We start from the raw sequence: 22288 nt of genomic DNA on the forward strand, positions 1-22288 counted from the left end.
TGGAAAGTAGAGTTGAGTGGGGAATGGGAGAAGGCAATTCAAGAGTAGAACAGACTGGTGGATCTGAAAGGTAGGAGAAGAAATGTAGCACATAAATAGAGTAGATATCAGGAGATACAAAGGATCATGCATAGGCCTAATATCTACTGTGGATGAAAGCAGAATATATCACTCTCTCTCTTTCTTCTTCTCTCTCTCTCCCTCTCTCTCCTTCTTGCTCTCTCTCTTCTTTTCCTTAGAGGAAGTACAGAATTATGTATTAGATCATGAAAATTTAATATAAAACTGTGTTGCCAGTTTGACTACTTCTTAGTGACTTGGGTAAATATATAACCTCTCTTTGCCTCAGTTTTCTCATCCATAAAATGGGTAGAATGATAATCTCATACTCATAGGGTTGTTGCTGTGATTAAATGAGTTAATACTAGTTAAATATTTAGAACAATGCCTGGCAATTATAAGCATTATAAAAATTTAAATCATAATTATTATTTCACACATTTGTTTGTCCAGGTTTTAATTGTTATCCTCCCCTACATATTTGGAATTTCTGAGTATTTGTGACAAGTCCTCTCAAATCTCCTGCCTGGACGGTCATCCCAGGTAAGAAGCAATGCTGCCTAGGGCCTGGTAACTTTAAGGCAATTAACCACCAGAATGTTGGATTCCCTGGGACTATAAATCATGTGAAGATGTCCCCTTATGTTATGATTTTTAAGGCCCCAGAATCTGGCAGTCTTCTCTCTAACAACAATTTGCCTTTGTATCTGAAACTTCCATCATTAGACTGGGTGACCATTCTAATATTTTAACACACAGGATGACTATTTTTTTTTTTGAATTATTTATTTATTTATGGCTGTGTTGTGTCTTCATTTCTGTGCGAGGGCTTTCTCTAGTTGCGGCAAGCGGGGGCCACTCTTCATCGCGGTGCGCGGGCCTCTCACTATCGCGGCCTCTCTTGTTGTGGAGCACAGGCTCCAGACGCGCAGGCTCAGTAATTGTGGCTCACGGGCCCAGTTGCTCCGCGGCATGTGGGATCCTCCCAGACCAGGGCTCGAACCCGTGTCCCCTGCATTGGCAGGCAGATTCTCAACCACTGCGCCACCAGGGAAGCCCACAGGATGACTATTTAATTTTGCATCCAAACTGGAGCACTTTTGTGAGTAAAGGAGCATATTATGAATAACTGTACTGGGAAAATCAGTACATATGGTATGGTCACACTAGGATTAAATCTCTCTCCAGAGGTCCCTGTTAAAACACAAATATGGTACCTGTAAGGGGCAACCTAATTTGTTCACTTGTTCATGTAACTTATCAGATTGACTTGTCAGTGAGCAGAACCCAGAAGAAATAGAATTTAGAATAGGCAAGCCTTGGTCTGGTGTAGAGATGCTTGGTAAAAATACAGAGAAGTGAGTTTATGAAGAGGTAAGTTCAGTAAAGGTGCTCATGTGAGAGATCTTGAAATACAGGCTTCAATCAGGGATCAAAAAAAGAGGGAGGAAGGTAAGAGAATAATCTTGAGATAACAGAGTCTGAAGACCACCTCTGCCACTTCACAATTTAACCTAGAACAGATCCTGGATTTGGTTGGCAACTCTCTGACCAATCTGACTCTAAGGCCAGGCCTCACCTTAAATACACTTCCAGATTCATGAATCCTAGACTCAGTGTTTGAATGAGTTCTTTTCTAAGTGGGTTAACTAATTTGTATTTTATGCAACACATTTTAGGTCAGGTCTGAGGAACTCAAATTGCTTTCCTCATTTAAACTGCCTTCAGGCATGTACTCATATGTATTTCCTGATAAACTTATACCTCCCATAGCCTTATTTAAAGATCAAAAAAAATTGAAAAAAAGAAGAACTTGGTTTAAAATAATGATGAAGAAAAAAAAAAGGAAAGAGAGAGAAAGAGATGTTCCATTTATTTTACTTGAAACCGACAATATGAATACTAATCATCACAAATTAGGAAAATATGAAGTAAGATAAAGTGAGAAGAAGAGTAGAAATAGTAACAGAATTTTGCATATCTTTGGACAACTGGGCTTGTACCTCCTAAGAACTCTAAAAGAAAATTTCATCAGATCAGTTAAACAGACAAGGAAGACATTTTTCAAGATTACTGCAATCAGGGAGAGAGATTACATTCAGCTCCACTAAAGCAAAAGGCGGAGTGATTTTTAAAAGGTAGAGTGAGATAATGGAAGAGTACTGGAGGATATTAAATGGGAGGTTAGTCATTGTGCTTAGGCCATCTGTGTTTCCTAATTGTCACTTATTGAAGTTAAGCTCCTACCCTCCCACAGAACCTAGAGACAGGGAACCTTTCTTGATTACATTTCAAAGAGAAGGCTCCCAGGTCCTTGAGAAAGACATTTCTGGACTGCAGAAGATTTATATCTCAAAGAGGAAGAAAAAGAATTTATAATTGTAAGTTTTCTAAAACTCTAAGAAAAGCAAGGGCAAGAAGAAGCCTGCCTGAAGTTTAGTCAAGCCAAGGGGACTGTAAGATTATCTTGGTCAGACCTACTGGTAGTGTGTTTAAATATTACACTAAGTGTTTGTGGTTCCACATTGCCTTACCTTCCTTCTCTGATGAACCAGACAAACAGAAGGGTAAAAGGAATCAACAAATGCAAATAATCATACAATCACATACTCAAAGTACTATTTAATTTTTTTTTTTTTTCTGGCTGCATGGCATGTGGGATCTTAGTTCCCCCACCAGGAATCGAACCTGTGACCCCTGCAGAGGAAGCTTGGAGTCTTAACCACTGCACCACCAGGGAAGTCCCACTATTTAATATTTTTATATTATTTTAACTCTCTCCACATTTTGAGACCATCTCCTAAAATAGCTTCCCTTTATAAGTTTCCAGATCATCTTTTGCTCACCCTGCCTGTGTCTTCAACTCTAGCAGTATCCTCTATTTTTTATTACTTGGGTGGCTGTTTAAGAATGGATGTGAAAAATAAAGACACACTACAGTAAACCTCTCATGAGAAAACCATTTGTCAAGAAAACACAGCAGACACATATTTCACTGAAAGGACACAAACTAAAGCTTTCATAAGTTTTGAAAATAAACATTTATAATTAAAAGAAATGGTTACACTACAGAAAAAGTCCCTAATATAGATATCATTCACAAAGGAATCTCAAAGATAAATGAGCATGTTGTTCCATATCTGGGAAAATTTTACTCTAAATTAGATGATGATTTTAACTTTCAGATTTCAGACAAGGTTAGATCAGAACTGTCAACTGAAAATAAGTAAGTAAATAAATAAATACAAAAAAACCCACATACAACGTGAGAGCTGTGAGTTTCAGTTTTATCTGAGGACTTACTTAAGACTATGGCCTGGGAGACAGCCTCTTGGGTAGCTCTGAGGAACTGCTCCAAAGAGGTAAGGGGAGAGGTTGGTATATGTGTGCTTTTGGTGAAGTGGGTATTTGCAATCAAGCACACGTCTCAGTAGAAGGTTGCTTCTAGTCAGGAGAAGATGTCTCTGTTAATAATTTTAGTGCTTTTCTAGTTATGAGAAGATGCAAGAAACTGGGTTCATAATATTTTCTCCTGAAAATATCTAACTGAAGGCCTGTTCTGCCAGTTTTTCCAGAGGACCGAGTCCTTCATTCGTGATCTCTGCCCTGAACACATTTCAGGGTATATTGAAGGTCAGTGACTTCAGTGGCTAGTGACTTCATTCTTGCAGAACCAGATGGCAAGCGACAATTGTTTTGTTGTCAGAAATATATATTGAAAAAAAACATGAGGCACTCTGAACCCTAACTTTGTATTTTACATTAGTCATAATGCCTCAGTTTCACCTTTGGCTGTAAATAGTCATCTTTAATAAAATGACCTTGAAGTATTTTTAATCTGAAATTTGCAAAGCACCAGTGTAAGGCCTGGCATCTTATATTTTTATACAGAGAGATATCAAATATTCACTGAGTACCTATTATGTTCCCAGCACTGATACAGGACATTAGGGATATTAAATAATGACAAATCTCTACCTTATACTGATCTTTTCCTACAACCTTTTAACTGTGCTCAAAAAATGGCTAATGTTTACTTATCCAAGACATATTAAGTATTGAACTACAGGATTATATGTTGTGATAGATGCAGAAGGGAGTCAAATATGAAATGCTTCAGTGTAATGAGTTCCTATGATAAAAGGAGCATTGCATCTCTCCCTTTAGTTAATATATCATTTGTACCCAATCAATTACTGAGTTTCTAGTATATATCAGCCATGGTGCTAGGAGCTGGAGATATGAATATAATCCCTTCCTGACGAAATCCTTTAACCTGGAAACAAATAATTCAATATAATTTGATAAACATAACAGTAGACATATAGGGGAACATGGTCTTTACATGAAGAGTAGGGGTATCTATCTCAGAGTAGGGGTAGAAAAGTGTAAGAAAAAGTGTCCTGATTGGATAATTCCTTAACTAATTTTTCAAAGATGCTTATTATTTTTCTAGGTGACAGAAGAAAGCATAAGTAAAGGAATGAAAGTTTGGGACAGCATACCTTAGGAACAACATGAGTACAGGGTAAAGGTCTGCCTCTGTTCAGAGCTAAATAGCTGACACCTTCTATAGTGGATACTCAATTACTGTGTGATGAGCGAAGTCCTGCATGGATGAGTGAATAAATGAATGAGGTGACAGCATATGCAAAGAACTTGAAGCCATGTTCTGATGAGAAGATATAATTTGCTGGGCAGATTCTGGCAGGGATAAGGCTGGAGAGGAAGATAGGAAGCATACCACTGATACCGTGTGCCAAACCAAAGAGTACATTTAGTTTAGGATCTGCTGGAGAAGGAGGAGTCAGTATAGAAGAGGGGTATCTGAGTAGTCTGTTCTAAGGTGATTAGGTTTCAGATACATCCATAAAGTGGAGAAAGCCTTCTACAAAACTGTTGAGGATTTAGATTATTAATAATGTCATAAGGTTTCCAGAGGGCACAGCAAAAAGGGATAGGAGTGAGCATTAATGGTCAATGAACCAGGGCTAAATAAATCTGGTCAGTCAGGTGGTGAGATAAAGATACTGAACTGAAGTAAGGGAAGATGGTGCTTTCCTTTTCTTAATGACTTGGGGTACAAGGTAGAAGATCTGTTTGGGACTGACCTCAGATATCCCCAAAGTGATTCAATTCTTTAATGTTCAAGAATTAATAGTGTCAAGTCACAGAAGGTATTAAGTGCCAGAACGATGGACTTTGACTCAAATGTCTTTGAATAGGAAATATAGGGTCAGACTTTACAGGGCATTCAAGGAAGAGATAAGATAAACTCTTCTGGTAACAATAGCTAAGCTTCCTTGGCATTTACTACATGACATGCATTCACTTATCTTATGCATATTAATTCCTTTCATACTTGCCACAATGCTAGGGAACAGGTATTTTGATTTCTTCCATTTTACTGATTAGAAAATTTAGTACCAGCTGATAAGCAACTGGCTCAAGGTCATACAGGTAGTAAGTGAAGAGTCTGAAAACACTGTACTTTTGAATCCTGATCCTTGCCGCAAGTGGAAGAAACTTTAAACTACCTTTGTCTTTGTTAATGAAAACCCTGCAATATTAAAATTAAAAACAGAAGTTTCACTCCTTTGTATAAAAGCAAACTTTTCTTTTCTTCCTAAAGTCGAAGCCTGATATTTCCATTTACTGTGTAAGCTCTAAACCTTGGAAGACATTTTTTACTCTAATCATGTTTTTAACATCTAGATATACATTCCAAATGGTACATGCACACAACCTTTGTTTGCTTCATTGTTAAGATGAATGAATAATAAATAATAAATAATTCAAGCATTGGAAATGATGGCTGCTAATGGAGGACCTCAGAGTAGCAGTACAGGGCTGTTTACTAAACCATTCCTCACATACAATATGGGATACATTGTGTTTAGGAATTTACTCTCCTCTCTCACATATAGCAGTTGCTTGGGGTTCTGTCAGTGTATTATTACCAGCATTGCTGCAATAGCTGTAAGCAAAAAGTGCACCTAGCTTTGCAATAAATTTTCCATACTCACTGAGGAAGTCAGCAGTATAGTTGAACTCAGACTGGTGGTAAAAAGACCAGGTTTGTCAAATGTGACTATGACAGGCGGTGAAACTAGAGCAAAGCTGCAGCTCCTGGTACATGACATTTTCTAAAACAAAGAAAACCAAAAAAGATAGAGCATTTTAAGACAACACTGAAAATGACATCTGGCATTCACTGCATCCCCGGAGATTACCTTTGCTTCTCTTCTTTTCCTCCTCTTCCCCTTAGCTTTCTATTTCTATTCTCTTTCTTAGTGTGGCGCTTAACCCTTCAGTTTACATTTCAGTGCCATGTCGTGAAACCTGAAGAAGACACATATATACATATCTAAGATTTTTAAATAAAGCATCCGTGTCTCCTTGAAAAATCACTGTTCATTTTTTAGTTTCAATTTACTTATAATTTTGACATATTTTGTCAGGTTTTTCCGTTTATAATTAATAGACAGCCAAATTATAGATCTTTAATCTAAGTTTTTGCTCAGCACTTAAGCACTTTCTAAATCATGCCTCATGTTTTACTTTGTGATTTATTAACTAAGAGAAGACTAACTTTTTGAAACTGGAAAAAAATCTTTAGCATCCACTGACCTTCATTGTACTAAACAAGGCAAATTTCAGAAAATAATAAAGCAATCAATATCAGTTTTTTAATAAAGCAGCTAGTCAGTTTTCGTTTGTGAAAAATGCATTACCTTTTTCAGGGGTAGTAAAATTCAGATTGTATTTTAAGCTTCCATGTTTACAAAGGAAGTGTATTAGAAAGAAGTTGGACTAGTCTCATTCTTTCTCTTTGGAGAAGAGATGTACATTTGAAAGTGCTATAGTCCTACTGCATTTTCTTTGTTGTTCCAGTTATAGGATGAAAATGATATGAATATATTTTAAAAGTTAATAATTTTATATTTCTGTTATTTAATGCTGTTCACCATTAATTCTCATCCTCCTCTCCTCCTGGGCACAAGTGGGTATTACTTGTACCCATATTCTTGAGTATTGCCAAATATTTTCCTTTGAGCAATGATGTCTGCCTACAAGTTACAGCCCTCCCTCTTCCACTTTTGCAGTAATCATGGTAGTTGATAGAGAGTTGCCATACGGTTAAGTCAGTCCAGAATTCTGTGCCATAAAATGGAATTCAGCTGTCCTGGAGAGTCACTCAAACTTGACACGGCAAAGCATGAGCAAGAAATAAACTTTGGCTGTAATGCCACCGAGATTCTGGTATTGCTTGTTACCAAAACGTAACATAGCTTATTCTGAGAGAAAAAATAAAACATCCTGAACTCAATTAAATACTGCATAAAGATATAAAGTGTAACAGATACATCTCTTAAGGTAGTTGTATATGATTGGCATCAACAAACGAGCATATTAAAAATTATATACACGTGTATACTTGAAAAACACTTTAAGGTACAACCAATACTGATGAACATAACGTGTGAATATTCTTAAAAGGATGAAACTACAGAAGCAAATTGTACTCATTTGAGACTTAATGAACTAAAACACCTATGCGTGCATGCACACACACACACACACACACACAGTTTGTCACCACTGGTACTTAAACAAAGAAGGGTCACATCAACTTCAGTAAGTGGTGGTAGGAGAGAGAGAGAGAGAGAGGGAGAGGAGAGATATGAATGAGGCAGTATAAACACTGTGGAAAGGCTCCTGATCATATCCCTATACCTAGAAGTCACATTGGTATGGAAAACAAAATTCTGATGAATAGCCTCAAATCTGAAAATCAGCAATCTTCATGGATATCCTCATTACATCGTCTCTCCTGTAACTAGGTAATAGAAGAAACAGCTTTGTGGAAGAAACTGGTGAAACATGGAAAGTAAATAACTGGGACAACTCTCTGGTAAGTCAAAGCCCCAGTGCTATACATTGAGTTGTGTTATAAATCCAAAGCCATGAAATGCATATTGAAGCAGGATATACACAGTCCTAACTAAACAAATATATCATTGGCCTAAAGTATTTAACAAATCCTCAAAATCAAAAGCACATGTAAAGCAATTATACTCCAATAAAGATGTTTAAAAAAAAAAAATCAAAAGCACATCATTGATAATATAATGAAGGGTACACTGTAGCTGACAATAGAGAGCTTGTCCCGCATTCCGAAATTCAAAGCAAAATTCTAAACACCAAAATATATGATTGTTAAGATTTTGCCAAACATAAAAAAATTTGACATCCAGAGGGAAAAATAAGTAAAAAAGAAAGAAAAAGGAAGGTAGATGCACAATTTCTCCAAATTTTCTTTCTTTCTCTTCCTTCCTTCCTTCCTCCCTCCCTCCCTCCCTCTCTCCCTTTCTTTCTTTTCCTTTCTTTCTTTCTTTCTTTCTTGCTTGCTTGCTTTTTTCTTTCTTTCTTTGTTTCTTTCTTTCTCTTTCTTTCTTTCTTTCTTGCTTGCTTTTCTTTCTTTCTTTCTTTCTTTCTTTCTTTCTTTCTCTCTTTCTTTCTTTCCCTTTCTTTCTTTCTTTCTTTCTTTCTTTCTTTCTTTCTTTCTTTCTTTCTTTCTTTCTCTCTTTCTTTCTTTCCCTTTCTTTCTTTCTTTCTTTCTTTCTTTCTTTCTTTCTTTCTTTCCAATTACAAAAGATAACAGAAGAGTCAACAAAGAAGTCCAAGACAGTTACACCTTAAATGTTACCATTTAAATCAAAAGACAGACATTCTCAAATTTGAAAATAGTCAGGAATAGAAAACGTAGAAGTTCTTCTTTAAACACAACAATAAGCCTTAATTCTTGGTAGGAATTTAAAGTGGTTCAGCCACTTGGCAAAACAGTTTGACAGTTCCTCTAAATGGTAAACATGGAGTTACCATATGACCCAGCAATTCAGTTACTAGGTATGTACCTAAGAGAAATGAAAAAATATGTCTATACAAAAAACTAACACACAGATATTCACAACAGCCTTATTCAAATTAGATGAAATGTAGAGACAACCTAAATATCTGCTGATGAATGAATAAACAAAATTTAGTATATACATACAAAGGGTTATTATTTGGGAATAAAAAAGAATAAAGTATCAATAAATGCTATGTCATGGATGAACCTTGAAAACATTCTGCTAAGTGAAAGGAGCTAATCAAAAATTATAAATAATGTATTATGCTATTTGTGTGAAATTTCCATATTAGGCAAATGCATAGAGACAGAAAGTAGGTAAGTGGTTGCCTAGAGCTGGTGGTGTGTGGGAAGAGGAGTTGGAGTGAAGAATGAGAATGGGGAATGACTGATAGTATGTACAAGATTTCTTTGTGGGTTGTTGGAATACTCTATATAGTAGTGATGGTTGCACAACTCTGTGAATATACTAAAAACTACTGATCTGTCTGCACATTTTTTTAAATTTATTATTTATTTATTTATTTTTTGGCTGTGTTGGATCTTTGCTGCTGCGCGTGAGCTTTCTCTAGTTACGGCAAGTGGGGCTACCCTTCACTGCGGTGCATGGGCTTCTCATTGTGGGGGCTTCTCTTTTCGCTGAGCATGGGCTCTAGGCACGCAGGTTTCAGTAGTTGTGGCATGGGGGATCCGTAGTCGTGGCTCGTGGGCTCTAGAGGGCAGGCTCAGTAGTTGTGGCACGCGGGCTTAGTTGCTCTGAAACATGTGGGATCTTCCCAGACCAGGGATCGAACCTGTGTCCCCTGCATTGGCAGGTGGATTCTTAACCACTGTGCCACCAGGGAAGTCCCTAAAATTACATATATTTCTTATATAATTAATTGTTAAATTTAAGATGGTAACATAGTTTATAAGCTATAAGGCTATATGAAAAAGTTAGAATAAAACAACACAGTAGTACCTCTATCTGCATATAGAGACATTTCTAAAGTCAACTGAGTTGACATTACTTTTATATTTAGTAAATTTTTCATAACTGGAAGTTTACCAAAACAGGTGAATGGAATAATCAACCTAGTATATTTTAAATAACATTGCTTTTTAAACTATTTATTTTCTTGCCCTCACTTTCCCTCCGTTTTCTTCACTAATCAGCCCTCACTATTTTTCTATTCAGTTTGAATGGCCTAGCATTTAGAACTTAAACATAATTTATAACCTTTCTGGAGTAGCCATCTTACAATCATGTGGTGGCAATTAATCTGCAGATAATTAATGACCCTGGATGCATATAGCCTTAATTAAAAATGTTCTTTGGCATAGAGAAATGAGAGTAATAAGAAACAGAATTTCAATGAAGTTTTAAAAATGAGTATTTTAGACTGCTTGCAATGGTTCCTTCATGAAAAATAAAGGGAAAGCATCTAAAACCAAAGAGTAATATTGTAATAGACATATGTATTATATATTATATATGTATAATGAATGTATGTGTATACATATAATGTATGTATATACATGTGTGCAAACATCTATGCACATACATACATTCATATGCATTTGTATGCAACAAGAAGTTACATTTCAATTTTTTAATGTTGTAGAAGAATGAATGTATTCACAGAATTAAGTAGGTTTTTTAAACTGAGGGAGCTTCTCACTTTGGATTCCTGACCTAGCGTTTAATGGTAAATTGAAAAATAGGAAGAGGAAAATAGACCAGATTGCCACATACCCCCCAAAAGTATAATCCTAAGAGCTCATCCTTGATTTGCTTTGATAAAATTTATTTACAACTGTACTACAATTTCTCACAATGTCCACAGTTGTGGACAAAGAGCCCAGGATTTCTTGAGAAGTCAAGTGAGCCTATATTGGTTAAATGCTTACAATGGAAATAGATCAGACCTAGGTCCTTCTTTAAGTCCATGAAGAGAGAAAGTCAATCTTCTTTCTTGAAAAGTGCTTATATTCTTATATAAAGATACCCGAAAACACACACATATGTGTGAATGAAACAGAAAGAAACAATTCTAAACAGATCTGCTTCTGTAAGAGGATGATTTTTTTCTGATAATCCAAATTTTGCAACACAAAAGTAGTAGTTTTTCTTTAGTTGTCTAAACACAGTAGAGATAGTAATAAGAAGAAATTGATTTTTAAAAACTCAACAGAAATATTGACTACATTTAAGTTGGCATTTTTAATAGAAACTAAGATAAAAGTACATTTAAATTCTGCTAGTACAATTTTGAGTGTGGTAATATTTAAATATTTTGCATTATGGTTTAGTCAGGGCCAAATTCTTCTTTCCTGAAGTAGTGCCCTAGACAAATATTTAACCACCAAAAACAAAAATTAAGACAACAAAATGTTCTTTAGGCAATCTCTTACTTTATGATTGGGGAATAAATATTTCTATTTTGTAGAACACCCAATATAGCTTTAGAGGTGGCATCTATAATGTTATCAAACAGTAATAAACAGAAGTTCTTATTAACCCTACCTCTGCTCACATATATTCATTGTGATAATTACAAATATCAATAGAATAAATTGTAATATTGCAAGCTGTAACTTTTTACCTTTTCAAGACCAACATTTCAACAGAATCTTCAAATCAAATTCTATTGTGTTTACATTGCCCATGGATGATGAAAATACCCTTATTTCCAAGTCACTTATCCATATACAAATGTTTGTGCAGCAAGCTTCACTATCACAAGAAGCAATAAGATCACTGAATTTCTAACCTTTCAGCATGCTTCGGGACTCTCCCCGTCCTTAACAAAAAGCCTGAGGATCAATATTTCATTTACCTTCCTAAATTTGTAGATAATTTTATTATATGACACTTGTGTAGCAGTTCAAGAAGCAGTCACAAATACACTCACGTTTTTTAACCTGAATTGTAAGTTCTGTCAATAGATTACCTTTCTTTTCTATTTATATTCACCAGCATGCTTTGAATGTGACCTTCTCTTCCTGATCTCCATATAATGAGTTCTGAGTGTGTGTGTGTGTGTGTGTGTGTGTGTGGTGTTCTACTTTATATCTTAACATGTCAACTGTTTTATGGCAATCTGGTCTATTTTCCTCTTCCGGTTTTTCAATTTCCCATTAAATGCTAGGTCAGGAATCCAAAAAGAGTAGCCTTCCTCAAAAATGCTGGTGTTTTTAGCAAATTTAAGAAATCAATTTTGATTAGAGGCCCCAGTAAAAAACAGCCTCTTCTTATGCAGGTTATCAATTAAAACTGAAGACACATTAGCCTTGACTGCTAATAGAAGAATATTCTTCTATAGAAAAGCCTCTTTATATATTCATTAACTTGCTTTTTAATTCCTTAAAAAATTGATATTTTAAAATCTTTCAATGTGTCAGACACAGTTAAATTACAAGAGAATATGGCCTGGGGGGCTTTTTTCCATTCTGAGATGTGAGGGAGAAACCTTTTAACACGTGTCTCATGAAATTTGGCTCAGTAAGTCTGAGGTCTCTCAAGAGCCTGCAGTATTAATAGAAAGTAGAATATTGATGCCAAATGAGGCAGGGAGGGGAGAAAGAGGAGAACTGGTCCTTACACGCCTGTCAACTCTCATAATGGGAATAACAGCTTGATAATATGTGTGATCAGACAGCAAAATTTAAGAGTACTATGTACCTTTAATGATCATTTTAATTGAGTTGTTTTACATCATAATTCACTCACAAAGGTAAAGTATACAAGAGAAGATAAAAACAGATACATATTGTCCCCTTCAGTAGGTAAAGTGGAATAGAGGACTGACTTTCCCCACCCACTCCCCTGTACAATCATTAAGTTAAATGGCGCATATGTATCAACACCCTTGAGGAAGATCCATTTTTATGGAATGATCTTCATCTTGACCCACTCAGGAAAAAAATTGAATTCACTGTATTACCATTCACATTTCACATTTTATAGATTCAGGAACTAAAGGGCAATTATGTCAAGCAGCTTACAGCAACTGCTAGAAGTCTGACTAGAAATCAGGTCATTTTACCATGATTTATAATTTGGATTTATGAAGAGACAATATGTAGCATAAATACTCATATTATACTACAGATATATAAAATATGCTAACTGGCCATGGGTGAACTGCTTATCATGGTGTAGTACCACAGTGCAAATTTATAATCGTTCATGAACGGAAGCTATGTATTTATTTATTGTTCTGTCACAGTTTAGCTTTGGGGCTGGATCGGGAGAAGTACTGTTTAAAAGAGCTTTAGTTGTGCTGATGGGAAAGTCTAATCTTCATGAGACAGAGTGATTTTTCTACTTTTTTCTTTGTTATATGCCTAGAGCTTAGACTGATGCTTCCTCTATAGTTGGCACTCAATACATATTGATTAAATAAATGAGACACAGTCTGCATCATCAACTCATTCTATTTTGTTCTTGCTAGGATAACAAGCAACAGAGTAGAAAGCACGATCAATAGTGCTTATCTCTTTTCAGCAGTATCTTCCTCCCCCTCTCCTGTAGGACTGCCCTTGACACACTACCTCCCATCATCTTGCCCAGGGTTGTGCCTGAATATTAGCTTTGACTGCCAGACACAAGCTGAGGAAGAAATCAGACAGAAATGTATTTTTTTTTTAATCCCTTCCCCATTCCACCACACACTATTTTACCCCTGGAAATATCTTCAAAAGAGCAAAGTGGATATCACGGAGGAATTTTTTTTTTTTTAGTAAAATCTGCACATGGCTGAGTTGGAGGAGGTAATTGAGGGGATGTGATTGCCGGTTGATCTTAGAGTAGAATCTGGACAATCAGAGGCTCCTCACCCCCTTTTCTGTCTTTGGAATGTTTGTTCCATTTGCTTTCCCTACAATAGAAGATGCCCAAGGACACAGCCTTGAGATAGCAATGTGATGTTGAGACCATTTGGATGGTATATGTGACAGAACCCAGTTAAGTTCTCTATATAAACTTTAAGATTCTGGCAGGCGGGTGTGGCGATCTACTGGTCTTGCAGCCGCCCAAGACAAGCTTCATGTGTAAATTCCCTTGCTTATTAAACGTGCCACCTGCAATCTGGAGTGGTCTGCCTTCTTCTTCAGTTCTGCATCTAAGGGGTCCAGTTTGCAAACCAATAGGCTAATACATAAACTAGAAGAAAGAGAAAAAATACTAATAATACCAATAATTAGTATTAATTGCATGATACATTATACTAAACCCAGAATCATAAAAAGATTTCATACTAAACCCAAATAATCACATTTCTTTGTGAGAAGATTGTTTTGTCCCAAGATAACGTTAACAACAACAACAAAAATATAACCAAAAATATAGCCTATAGGAACAAAATAAAGCTCATGGTGAACAATCCAACTTATGACTCCAATATTCAAAATTCTATTTTCTAAGCATGTTCCCTTTTGGAATTTCATTATTGCTCTATAGTTTGTATTTATTTTTTATGATATTTTAATGTTACTTTCAACAATATATTATAGATCATTAAATCTAATAATAATCAGATGCCTAGAGTTAATTTTTGAAAAAACTTTTGGTAGTCATTATATTAAAACTTTATATGTATTATCTTCAAATAGAATAAACAAACATTTTGAGACATTATTCTCTGTAAAGGCACATCCTGTTTGCCCTAGTCAGAGAATCACGCACTAATGCAATTAAACGAGGCAGTTGTTACCTGACTCAATAGATGAAACACATACTGAGTGAACTTCAAAAACAGGTGGGCCAGTTTAATCAGTTTAAAGAACTCATCCAAAACCTTTTGCCAATCTTATCATTGTGTAGCTTTGCAATCTGCATCATTTTGGTACTGTAATAAAAGCAGTCTCTTGGGTGGTGAATCCATTAAAAGTTTATAAGTTTTGATGCAGGAGTTTAAAATTACAAAATGTTTCCCAACACTGGTTCTCTGTTAAACTAATTTAAAAAGGAAAAGGCATAGGCTGGGGATTCCACTTAGGTAGGAAAAAATGAATATAATAAAGATTGAGAATTGTCCACATATTTTTGAATGGATCAAAGGTAGATGGAATACTGGAGAGATGAAAACAGGAAATTAAAATAAGCAGGTATGAAATAGCTTTAGAGTGGCATTCAGGCTGGTGAAGATAGCATGTAACACGATGTTAGGTTACGAATGAGAATAAGCAGGACTGGACTTTCCCGTCTCTGGGCCTTCCCCTGATTTGCTCATCTCCTGCCACCACCCTGAGCTGCAGAATTAAGGTTCTGCTTAGTTTCTGAGTCAGGATGAACCTGGGCAGTGACTGCTTACATGGCCTCAGTCAAATCACATTACAGGGTTGATTGCAACACAGTCTTGCTGCTGTGGACCTAAAAGTGTTACTTTTGCAGATCCCCTGGCCATTGATGTACAGATTTTTCTTATGCAATTTGTCTTCTGCTTTGGTTAATGGGGCTAGTTTCTAGTGAATGGGGGTGGGGAGGGTTCCTGGGCATTCATTATTTCATTTATTTGGTAATTTTTAGAGCAAATATTAATGAGCAACTACTATGTGGTAGGCTCTATGCTAGGTGCTGAGAGATAATGATGAATAAGACACTGGCCTGGCCCTTAGGGAGATTAGGAGGGCAGATGTAAGGAAACAGCCATTTGTAATGCAGTGAGGGCATGACTACAGTAGGGTTAAGCATAAAATGCTTTGAGAACAACAAAAAAACAGGTATTTAATCAATCACATACATCAGAGGACACTTTCTAAAGGTTATAAGCTGAGACCTAGTGAAGGAGGGATTTTCCAGGAAAACAAGGAGAAATGATTTTGAGGGCTTTCCCAGGCAGAATTAAAGAATATGCAGAAATAGGTCAGACCTAAGAGAAATAATTTTATTCCTGGATTTGCTCCTCATTCAGGGTGGCTATGGATTATGACAAGAAGGCAAGTGAGACAAGAGAATAGTGGGAGCAAGGAAAGATGAGGCAGACCCATCACTGAGACTGTCAAAGAAAAAATAAATCCGGACTAAGATAAAGTAAGGATTTATTCCAAAAGACTATTGCAATAGGGAGAACACACTGATCTCAGCATCTGCAAACATCTCAAAAAAAAGGCTTTTATTTTATAAGGAAGGGTAAGTAGGGATGGGAGGAACTTGGAGGGGAAATTGGGCAGGTGGATAGGGGTCAGCAGACAGCCTGATTGGGGCAGTTCAGCAGGAAATGCTTCTCTCTGTGCTTAGGCAGTTCTTGGAATGAGCACGTTCTGCTCCTTAGTGCTTACTTGAAAGCCAGTGTTTGGGGGTGAGCCAAGTTCAGAGGCCTATGGGGAGGAGAGAGGCCTGCCTCAAGTTTGGTCAAGCCAAGACAGTGAGTAAGGAATAGACAATTGTGAACTTGGACAGGACTCAAGCAACCTGCCTGCCCAGTATTGGCCAGTCAGTCCTCCTTGGGGAGTGAGTCCTATTCTCTACCTTTGCAATAGGCAGCTGTCCAACTCAGAATGGACGGATGCCTCAGGCCCATCGTGCCACCACCCACAGGACTTTGATCATCTTGCTTCTGAGCTCTACAATAATTGGTTTGACAAGTTTGCATGCCCTTGTAACACAGTGCACTGGAAATTGTGATACCCCCAGTGGCAGCCTGCCTACTATACATCACCTGGCGTGACAGCTTCTTCCTTAAGCTCCAGGCCAGCCTTCAGTGCTAAATTACTAGCCTGACTTGAGTCATGTCAGGGAATTTCATGCTAAGATCAGTTTCTTATGCTTCTCTGTAACTCTCTATTATCAAATCACAGTATTCTGAGCAGTTCGGGGAGACTCTAGTGAGATTCTTTCCGGTTGCCAAAATTATTGCAAGATTAGCAATTATAACGGCAGAGAAGAAATTATTGTATGCATTGAAACATGATGATTTCGCATTTTATATATGCGTTTTGCATATTGGTCTAAATTATAGCTGAAAAGAAGATGCAGGAAAATGCATGTTATTTCAAAGTTACGTTTCTTTGTATTATGTCTGAAGGCAAAAGTACATTTAAATCTTCATTATTCAGGTATATATCTTGAGGTCACATTTTGCCCAAACCTCAGGCTATACCCCAAGACAAGATACTCAAATTCTGGTTAAGCATTCAACAAAACTTACAACTTGCAATTTTATTCTGAGGTTTTTTTGTTTTGTTTTGTTTTGTTTTTTTAAGAAGTAGCATTTTGCTAAAAGTCAGGTAACTTTTTTAAAGTCTAACTTATGTTTTATAATTTTAGCAAGTTTCATTCTGAATAGAAAAACAATGACAGAATAATAGGCCATATTTTTTAAAATTCCATTTTATTACTGCACACTGTAACTAAACTAGGTTAACAAAATATTGCCTAGCAGAGGGAAACTGCTTTAATGATCAAGTAAGAAAGAACTGTAATTAGCTCTGAAAAACTTTTACATTATTAATTTGCTTAGCAAACCACTTCTTCCTAGGGAAAAAAAATTTCTTCTCAGTCTTTCATACTTTTTATCCCTGCAATTAGGAGTTCTAGATATTCTGCCAATTCAGTTAAGCCTGATACACTGATATATTAGACAAATAAAAATGTGCAAACTAAATATCAATTTGTTGCAATTATGATTAAGAATAGCTGATATTTTTCTTGTCTTTTTATTAGAATCTTGCTCAGAGTGAAAAATAAAACTGAATTTAGCCTTTTTTTTTTTTTTTTTTTTTTACTTGAAGTTTGTGGAAACAGTTTTTGCAGAACATCCAGAAAGAAGAGTCATTTAAGGACAGAAGCTAGGACAGAAGCATGATTTCCAAGGGGAGAGACAAAGAAGAGGTCAGTTCTCAAGGGCAAGGGCAGGGCTGGGGACTAACCCAAAGGAGAGGAACAAGATAGGCAGACAGGGAAGGACAGGATATAACTGCTGCTACCTGCATCTCTACTGCAGCTGCTGTCTTTTTTTTAAAACTGCACCATCAGGATAAAATGATAGGAAGAATGAACAAACATGACTGGAGGTGCTGTTAATATCATTTCAAGTTGTAACATAAAAGGGGCTCATTTCTATGTGATCTTTATAAAGCCATTGCTCAATAGAAATATAATGCAAGCCATGTATGTAACTTTATATTGTCTAGTTGCCATATTTACCAAAATTAAAGACAAATACATTAATTTTAAGAATGTATTTTATTTAATCCAATATACCCAAAATGGATCATATATATCCATTATCTTTTCAGCATATAATAAAAATGATTAATGACATAGTATACATTTTTTTTTTCATAGTAAGTCTTCCAAAGCCTGTGTGTGTTTTGAACTTGAAGCACATCCCTATTTGGACCATCACATCTCCTTTGCTCAGTAAGCCACATAACCACAAAGAGAAATTATGGAAAGATTTCCCCACAGCTTTGCTCTACCTTGTGGGTCATTTCTGGGGTACTATTTAGTCAACTGCTAAGAAACAATGAAATGCGGAACTGAAATTTGCTAAGAAGTTACTAATTAGCAAACTAATTAGTTGACCCCAAATTATCTGGAGTACTCTACATTGTTTGATGACTGCCTTTTTTTTTTCTTTTTCTTTTTTTTAAATTAAGGAAATGTCTCATTGTATTTGCAAAGAAGCACTTTTCAAAACCTTTTATTTTTGCTCCCTGTAGATTCGGTTCCCACATGCTCTTAATTTCTTCTCAAGTTTAATTTTCTGCTAAACTATTTCAAAAAGATTCTAATACTATCTTTGCAACTGTCAATTATTTTGCATGAGGAAAAGAACTTGTTCATATGAATTTTTTCTTTGAGGGTGGTGGGATGTTTTTTTAAATTAATTTTTATTGGAAAATAGTTGATTTACAATGTTGTGGTAGTTTCTGTTGTACAGCAAATGGAATCAGTTATACATATACATATATCTACTCTGTTTTAGATTCTTTTCCCATACAGGTCATTACAGAGTATTGAGTAGAGTTCCCTGTGCTATACAATAGATTCTTATTAGTTATATATTTTATATATAGTAGTATGTATATGTCAATCCCAATCTCCCAATTTATCCCTCCCCCTTCCCCCTTGGTAACCATAAGTTTGCTTTCTACATGTGTGACTCTATTTCTGTAAATAAGTTCATTTGTACAATTTTTTTTAGATTCCACATATAAGCGATATCATGATATTTGTCTTTCTTGGTCTGACTTACTTCGCTCAGTATGACAATTTTGAGGTTGTTCAAACTATATGAATAACCCCATACACTGAGTTCTCCAATTTAGTTATACTGTAAGAATTTTATAATATGAAGGAATACTATGGTTTAGGACGTTACAGAACCTCTCTCTCCCCAAGAAAATCTGTACCTATTTTACAAGTTTGTCTTCAAAGGTAGCACATTGATATGTAATCGTAACCCAGATGATATTGGACAAGGAGTCATTGCATGATCCATTTTCTGCTGCTTCTTTGGGGTTTAATGATGAAGTAAAAAAAAAAGTGTTATTTTAGACATTGTTCTTCCCAATCAGGTATCCAGCTTCAGTTCAAAGTAGAGAATCTATCTGCCAAAAGACACTAATAATATTCCTCCTATTCTCACTGCAAGAGAACAAGAATTTGCCAGAGAGAATGCCACTGCCCAAAGAAGCACAAGAGCATAACAGGGATTTAGTTTGTTTCCTCCCCCCACCCAAATATTGTCTTTAATCCACCTGAAAAAGTATAGTGGTTGGTTCTGAGAGAGAGAGAGAGAGAGAGAGACCTGATTGAGCGCTGAGTATCAGAGCAGAATTACTGAATCAGAATCTCTTGAGATGGGGCTCTGCAATTTGCATTTTAAATAAGATTCCCAACTGATTCTTATGTGCTTTAATGTTTGAGAACCTGTAGCTAAAGAGAATATTCAGGGGCATTGTTCAGCCATTTTTTTGCAGGTCCAGAGAGGGGGGTTTAATTTAAGTAGGCAGATGTAATTTGCAGAACAGATTTGAGCGAACAAAGAGTGATAATTGATTCTGTGCTTACAGTACTTGAAGCACTTGCATAATCAAAGAGTAGAGAATTGAATGGAGACACCCTGGCACAGGGGTATGTGGAGCTTCCCAAAAGAATCGCCAAAGCCTTAAGGTAAATATTTTGGTCAATACAATATTACATTATAATATTGTTTTGCTTCCCACTATACCTCATTCCCTAAAATTATTAGTAACCAGAAAGAAGATCTTAATATGTAAATGGAACATGTGCCTGCTAAATCAGTACTTGCTGACATGAGAGAACAGTGCTTCTGCTGTTCAGGGAGCAAAGTATGGGAGGCCTAGGAAGTTTGAATACATTCCATATAAAGTCCTTCTCCGATTCTTACTGCCTATAGCATTTAAAACAAACTTTTCTAACACAGACATGCATCTTACACAATGAGTCCCAAACTATCTTCCCAGGTTTTCTCCTCATTATTCCTCTCATAAATCCTGTGTCTGCCTAACACCGCTGAGCTTGGCTAGTCCCGTACTGTATCTTTATGCCCTGTTTTCTTTACTTAAAGTCACCTTCTTTTTTAAGAAATGTAGGACATATTTTTAACAATGGTATAGATGCACAGAATTTAAAATCAAATAATCCCACAAAGATTTAAAGGGAAAAAGCAATCTCCTGTGATCCTCCCACATTTCCTGCTCACTGGAAGTAACCACTTTAAATAATTTTAGTTTTCTTCTTTTTGTATATCTCTATCTTAGAATAACATGACTATTTTTTTTTTTCACTTTTCTGCTGGAAAAATAATAATTCTGCTCTCCTTCCCAACCCTTATTCCTCTCCCATCCAACATACTTCTGCTTACCCATTTCCACAAAAATAATTATATCATAATTTGTGACTACATATTCTCTGTATTATGACTGTTCACAGGAGAGACAGGTACTGCACTGGGATAACATCTCTTTTCTTCCACAAGTAAAACCAAGTCACACCCCAGTAGTTCAATGGAAGTATAAACAACATATTCAAAACTATCAAGAATTATTAAGTTTATAATCTTGTAGATATTTCTAGAAACTCTGACCTGCTAAATAGGTTACTCATGAGGTTTGTTTGCACAACTTTCATGCCCCTAAATCCGTTTACCATCAACCTGGTGATTGCTTCCTTTGGTCCCTTTATTTCATCCCCCGATTCCATAATCTATGTGCTATCATTTTATATTCTCTCATTTTGTTGCACTTATCCCCCTGTAACTTCCTGAAAATAGAAAATGTTTTGATATCTTACCTGTCTGAAAATGTCTTTATCCTACCCTAATTTACTGACAGCTAAGGTGAGTATAGTATTCTAGGTTGGAAGTAATTCCCCCTTTGAATGTTGACTGCATTGCTTGTGTTACAACTTCTCACTGAGTTCCTATTATCAATTATTCTCCCAATCTCAGGTATCTCTAGTGTTCCTAAAATGAAATGCCTCTAATTTATCACCTCTAAAAAGTAAGTTTTCTGTCTGCATCAGAGTGGGGAAGATCAGTTGTGTGACTGAGGAGAATGGGGCAGGAAATTTGGCATTCTAATGCTTTCAAAGTGCTTTGGCCAGTCTTCCTGTTTTGAATACTACCTTTCTATACAGCCAGAGACACACCTTACCTATTGATCCAAAATGTGCAGGTTTTTCATTTGTTTCCTTCATTTATTTATTTATTTATTTATTTATTTATTTATGGTAATTTGTTTGGAGCAAAATGTGACCTTACTAGACTCTATGTGGTCTTTCTCTTATTCTCACTATGCATATTTATATTTATTGCAATATTAACACGTGTGTATTGCATAATATGTAGTATATGTACCATATTAACTGCCTAAAACCCAAAAGTAATATTTGAATCTTGAAACTCATCCATTGTCAAGGAATTCATATAAGTGATGTGAATGTGAAATTAGCACTACACAACTTAGGAACTTTGTAGGTTTCTATGTAAGAAATCAAGTTGCATCTTGGCTTCCTACTCAGAAGACTTATGTTTCAAAATTGTTCAGATATGCAAAATCAGTATTGCCTATCTCCCTGTTTTCTACCTACATAATTTTTGTTGTTTTCTTACCTTCTATTTTTTTAGTCTGTGTGTGTGTGTGTATGTGTTTGTGTGTGTGTACCCTTATTAACATAAAATGAGATCATTTCATTGCTGTTCTGGTGAGGTTTCTGGAGGAAGACTGATTTAAGCTCTATCAAAACAAACAAGAATGGTTTCTCTTTACAACAGAAGAAGAGCTAGCACCTGTTGGATATCTTTTGGGGTGAAAGCTATGAAAATATGCATTAATAAAATTGGATGTCTAAATAGGTAG

The sequence above is a fragment of the Balaenoptera ricei genome, chromosome 5 (assembly GCF_028023285.1).
Source record: "Balaenoptera ricei isolate mBalRic1 chromosome 5, mBalRic1.hap2, whole genome shotgun sequence".
NCBI lineage: Eukaryota > Metazoa > Chordata > Mammalia > Artiodactyla > Balaenopteridae > Balaenoptera > Balaenoptera ricei.